Raw genomic sequence first — 6836 nt, 5'->3', positions numbered from 1 at the left:
GACCACTCATACGAGGCCACGCAAGCCCTCCGTGCAGCGCAGCGCCGTTACTGAAGCGATTGAATTTCTCAAATGAAAGTGCCTCAGAAAAATTGTCCAGTACGACTTACACACAACCTAAGGGCATGATAACATAGGACTGTAATTTGAATGTATGAGAAAACTTAATTCTGTTACGTTGAAACGCCAACAGCAACCCCTTTTCCAGGGTTTCTAGTATTCATAGAGCGGCGTGCCCCACTAGGTTCCTTGCAACAGCACCATGCAGATGGCGCTCAGCTCGGCGCAGCCTTGGCCCACTAAAGACCCCACGTTTCTACTAGAAAACTCGCTTTCTAGCATAGCATTCGCTGCCAGCTTTAATCGGTAACCATTTTTGGGTAACTTTTGGGTCGAACGAGGCGTTAGTTCAAGCGAATTTTGCATTAGCAGTGGTCATTTGATTGCGAGATTGCCGATTTGTCTGTGTGCCCTAGTGACCGTGCGACATGAGCCCTCGTTGTCAGGGCTCGGCGATACTTAGAAAAACTTCGCTAAATATGAATGAGGTGTTACGCGTACACTAATATTTCAAATAAGTGCGATGGTTAAACGCGAGCTGTTGATGCAGGACCAGAGAAGGCATCCGCGCCATTTAAGCCCACCTGGTGCGTTCGAGATTATGCACCAAGGGCCCCGATACGCATACAATGCGTCGACGTCGGCGTTGATGATGCGATGATCATGTGTTGGATGTGAGCAAAAATTTCAAATGGACGTAAATGAATAAGAAAATTTATTCACAGGTTAAAGAAAGGTACAGATGACCCCTAATTTTTCAGGGAAGTTCCTGTAACCAATGGAAAGTAATTGAGCTGAAAGGAAAATTGGGGCTTACGTGAAAATTGAACCCAGGACCTTCAGAACTTCGGAATTCGAAATGGCCACGAAGGTGCGTTGGTTCAACGCGTTAGAGGGGGCCGTCGTCAATGCCTTGTGGTCAGTGACTTAGTAAAATGTGTTATAAAATTGTACATTCAAGTACATGGTCATTATGAGTGGGGTGATTAAGAAAGGCCTAATTAGACCGAAGCGAATGCGAGTGTTAGGGTGGTTGATAATACTTAAATGTGCGTCCATGTGTAACATTCCAATAAGCAGATTGTGTGCTGACTTCCTAATGCGCTTAGAGAAACGTACTGCCGCCTAAATGGTAATTGTGATTATTTTAATGAGAAACGAGGTAATTGGAGTGAAGTAAATTTACTGTGGCACTTAACTGAACCTAGAGGACTGGAGGCATGTGCATGTGTGATATATCGATGTGAAGCGTGCAGTTCGAGTGTCTGATATCGTTAATGAGTGTAACTACAGGCGTTGTGTGAGTTTAGCTGCTTCATTGAGTTATAGTATTTGTGATTGTGAATACCAAAAGTCCTGTGAAATTATTCAGTATCAATTGGTGAAGTAGTAATCAGTGATTAGTGACTGATTTTCAGTTGGTCATTAGCGATTGGTCATCAACAGCGACTGGTCATTTGTGATGGATGATGTGTGGCTAAAAGCGCTTTCCAATTTTTATGACACTGTAGGGAAACATTATTATATTAGCCTAAACCCTCGAATAGACTGCCGGATCATCAGGCAGTACATTCACTTCACTTTATAGTGTGATCCACGCAATTGTGTTCGTTACTTGCATATGTGTTTTTTTTTTTCTCAGGACGTTAACACCTTCAGTAGGCAGAGCTGATGGAAACTACAACACATCGGCGCAAAACATTGTAAGAGTGAAATGCCCAATTAAAACATATAAAATAAGCAGCGATAAGATGAAATGCAAATAGTAGCGTAAATTTACCAATGTCATTGCAGTGGGAAGTACGATATTGTGTGAGGGAAGATCATGGTGACGGAAGATCATGTGAAGCCGTAAGGGCGCCTATAATGCTATTGCGTTCTATTCTCAGAGGCGAAGCTTAACCATCTCCCATTTTTTTTCTTCACATACATTCGTGTTGTTAGCGTTCCCTGTTTGAAATTCTTGCATTGCTATAATATGATATCCAGCTGACAGAATAATATTTATGGGACTCAAGAAACAGCCTTAGTTGCGCCAAATTTTGTTCTCATCTGATGTATAGTCGCGCACATGTTGTGATGCTTAACTCAGCGTGTGCTCATGTACTCAGGCGCTGTAGTCAGGGTTGACAGGTGTCGCCGAGGCTATGTGTTCGTGTCGGTTGTGAGCAGTGCAGTTTGAGCGTGCACGCACGATCTTCTGTTGTGCCGATTACCTAAATGCTACAAGCAAGGAAAGTACAAGCAATGTAACTGCGAGGCCACATTTCTTCTGTACAAGGAACATTGGATGCGACGGCTGCAGTAAGTTGACAAAGCAGGCGTAATGCAGGCAAAATTTTCGGAGTGTGTACTTATTTATTCTATCTTGGATAGCCCAGATAGCTTCCACCGCTGAACAAAAGCAACAGCATTTAGCTACCCTACATGTGCATCGATTGTGTTTTGAGTTTTTTAACGTTGCCTATGTATTACGTTGCGCTATTAATTTTCGGGCACTGTCTGTTCCAATCGACACCAAAAAATCTTCAGAAAGCAGTTTTTATAGTGCAACGTACCCATATGCGCTCTTGTTACAAATAAAAAGAGTGAGTGAGTGAAGGAAATTTATTGCAGGTCCTGGAAAGGGAGGAATAGGAACGCTGTGTTGTTCTTGATGTGACTCTCGGGCAGCTCTGTCTGCTTGATCATTTCCTCTGATGCCGCAATGACCAGGTAGCCACCAGAAAATAATTTCATTGCCTTTATGTTTGGCGTCGTGATAAAGTTTGACAGCTACGTATGTTAGTTGTTCGTCAGCTCCACGTCTGAGAATTGACTGCATGCTGTGTAAAGCCGGTCTCCAATCGGAAGACACGGCTCAGGTACTGAAGAAAAATAAACACAGATTTTGGCACTACATGACTCTCAAGTACCACCACTTGACACGTGACACAATACGATGCATTGATTCTACTTCATGGCGTGTTACCTGGTGCAATAATAAGCAACTGCAATGCAAAGTGTGCACATACCTACGCTAAGTGGCGCATCTCACATCGCCTGACTCCTGGTGCGCTAGGACGCCTCTATCAGCTACACCCGAATAAGTTACTTCTGCCGGCAACACTGTAGAAATAAACTAAGGTGAGTACGACATCCAGGTTGCTGGTGGCTCATTCGCATGCTGTTGCGCTCACGTTCCCAATTCGTGACGTCACATCGAGATGTTTCATTAAAGCCGAAAGGGCCCTTGCTGCCAACCATATTATTTATATTCGTCTCAATATCTTCAGTCTCGACAGCGCATAAAAAGTCGCGCCGGGCGTATAAACGCGAGACGTGCCTATCGAGTTGCATCACCATTTCTATAAGCGCTCTAAAGTGTGCCGGACGTTAAAAAACAGGGAAGTGTTTGCGCGTAGCGGTCTTCGGAAAGGTGTAAATATTTTTTCACGGCATTGTTTCACTGGTACATGACATCATCGTCACGTTGTCTTTTTACCACCGTCATCACTTCACAATGGTCCACCCATTGTCTTCATGCCGTCATCATTATAACACATTTTTTTTATTAATCAACGTCATTCCTCCTTTGTCATACTATTATAATCGCGGTATCGTCATTCGATAGCAATAATGCAGCCGTTCTCATGCCATCATCGTCATTGAAACACCATTTCATAGAAGCTACCGTGTGTCTGTTGTTCTTTTTCCGGTTTTTCTCGTACTGCTGTGGTACCACCGTCGTCATATCGCTACTCCAATGAACTCATGTTGTCGTAGTCACGTTGTCGCCGTTATATCATCGTCATAATTTAGGAATCGACATCTCATTCTCATTGGATCCACGAACGGCGTTCGGGAATCCAAGAACAACAGGAATACGATGCCCGGCACTACAATTTTAGGCACAGACCTGTCACATACAACGTCGGTGACCAGGTGTGGGTCTGGACTTCGATTCGGCGGCGGGGGCTGTCGGAGAAGCTCCTGCGCAGATACTTCGGCCCGTACACAGTTCTGCTCCGCATCAGCGATGCGAATTATGAAGATGTCCCCGACAGCCATAACTACTACTAAGGCCGGCGACATCTGCCCGAGGTGGTGCACGTGCTTCGTATAAAGCCATACTTTTCCTCATGACATTAACTTTGCACCGTGTGTGCACAGCCTTCGGAGGTTGGTGCATCGGGACGATGCCTTTTTTTCCAAAGGAGGGGCAAATGCCACATCCTCTATGGTCGCCCCGGGTATGTGCCAGGCGATGAGAAGGACGTTGAAGTAGCGCGCGAGTAGAAAAACAGAGACGAGAACGACGTCGCGCTGACTGCTCTGACAAAGTGCTTTCATACGCCCTCTACACCGGCTTTCCCGTCTCTTACTAGGCTGCGAGAATATTTGGTTTTGCTAGTGAATGCAATTACTGCCGATATCTTTGGAAACCGTGCTTCTTCTGTGAAAGCCATTTCAAGATATGCTCTATGAACCATGATACCTTAACATCTCGTAACAAGGCAATCCCATGCGGTGAGGGCGCGCCGAACTTCTTATAATTCTTCGTCAGACCACCAGCAGATATTAAGAAATCTGATAAGTTTACACTCGCTAGGAGCGATGCCAGGCTTCTAAGTAAACAGCAGTACTTGTATTTTGTATTGTCGCATTTCTATGCCAACGTCTTTTATTTGCTTGACGCTGACGTGGCCGATCTGAGCGAATACGGATGATTCCCTTCATATCAGCAATACCGAAGGAACAAAAAATTGAAAAAGAATACATTTTCCCCATTCGAAGCTCGGCTTTCCTGAAACGAGGTGCTATCTGTCATTCTTGGCTGGCGAAGAAACTGATGACGCCCTGTAGCCACTGGAATGCTATGGACCTTTCAACCTCCACCACCAGGTCATTTTCCTTGAGGAGTTCCGAAATCTTGTGGAATGGAATCGCCGACTATGAGGGTATAGGTCTTAAAGAAGAGCGCTTGGCCCGCCCGCTGAGCAATGTGATGAGAGCTTTCCTCTAAGTCTGCGTAATCCTGCTGTTCTAGTATCCTTCCAACTGGTCGTTTCTTTAGCGATCCACTATTTTTAATCAGCATGACAAAGTGCTTTTTCGTCAAGCAGCCAGATACGAAAGAAAATTGACAAGCACGAGAAGCGAGACGCTGTGAACCGAGGAGGTAAATAGTGTTTCGATCCTTTAACGAGTGCTCATTCTTTATGAGCAAACTGTACCTGATTAGGGGATCAGTGAGTCTGGTATATAGTCTGGTGGAGCAATGAATAATGCTTTATCCCTCCTTTCATGATCTTGGCTATCGACCTATCCCGTGGCTCATTATAGCAGTACTAGTTGCTTATAGCAGCATAGCAGCTTTATTTGCTTCAGAGTAAGGTACGGATGAATCACCGTAGATTCGCTTGAACCTGTAGCTGTCGCCTGTTCCTGGGCGCACATTCACCATCTGTTAAGGATTCCGAACTATCACTAAGCTTCCCTGCTGACAAACAGGGAAGAAGCGACCTTACCACGAGTTATTTCAACCCATCATGTGCGTATACTGATTACTTACAAGGCTTCGGGAAAACCTTCGTCTCATATGTCATGCTTATGGCCAGAGGGGCAACGTTACAAGTCATTCTGGCTACTGGGAAACAGTCTGAAGCCAGAGCAACTGCTGCAATACTGCTGTGCCGCAGTCAGGAATAAATGATTGGCGCTGCACCTTCTCACGAATGAAGCGCTAACTCTGGTTGGGTAAGTTTGGTGTGGAGCGTGGTCAGCATAAAAGCGCAGTTTGAGGCACACCGGGAGTATCTTTTTGTCGGAAGGTCTTTGATGGGTTTAGGAACTCCGCCGCCCCTGCTGTGACGTACGAGAACAGAGCTGGCATTCCTTTGAGTGTGCTGTGCTGAGAAGGTGCTGGTAGTGCAGTGAGCGTCTTGTATGCCTAGCAGCCAAATGCTGATGACCTCCTCCTGGGAAAGATCTCGACAGAGAAGTCAAACATGAGCCCTCCAGGGTGGTATTTCGGCGCATGTACGCTGCGAGGAACACTTCTCACAATACATACATCGCCGAGCCTGCGAGTGGTCTTGAGACATACCTGAGTTTGCAGCACTGAGGTACTTGGCTTGGTATTAAAAGGGATGTGATAGGCTACGGCCACTCTTGTGACGTCTACCAACACATGAAGCAACGTGGTAAACAACCACCCGGGCTCATGCAGACAGTCAATATCTGAACCCTTCGGCGAAATCTAGCACGTGACTTTATAGGTTCTTACAGCAGGGCACCGAGTGGTGGGAATAAATTGTTTCTCGTCGTCACAGGTTTTTTCAGTAAGTGCTGTTTAATCCGATCGTCATCAGAAAGCTGGTCGAGGTGTTCACACGATTCGCCTATCCCACATTGTTGATTACGGAAAATGCGTTCTACATCAGGGCCAAATTCCTTGCTCACTCTTACGTGGCCCAACGCATCAGAACAACCTTGTACCACACCAGGTGAACTTCCCAGAACGTCCGACCTGAACAACAAATATATGCTGGTTGCATTTGTGGAGAATCACAGCGACTGGGACACCTGCCTCGGCAAAATGAAGCTTACTCACAGGTTTATGGTGAATCTCTCGATGTGGTGCACGCCCGCCACCCTATACCAAGTGACGGAATAGTTGAATCCGGTACAAAGTACTCTACAAGGACGCATTAGCGTCCAGGGCATTCATGGGCACGCGCCTACTATGCGACCGGGCTGTGTAGGAAGGTGACATAGGCAGTGCGCGATAGAAT

Source organism: Dermacentor andersoni, chromosome 7 (genome assembly GCF_023375885.2).
Source record: "Dermacentor andersoni chromosome 7, qqDerAnde1_hic_scaffold, whole genome shotgun sequence".
Lineage (NCBI taxonomy): Eukaryota > Metazoa > Arthropoda > Arachnida > Ixodida > Ixodidae > Dermacentor > Dermacentor andersoni.
Note: the sequence above shows the minus strand (reverse complement) of the source record.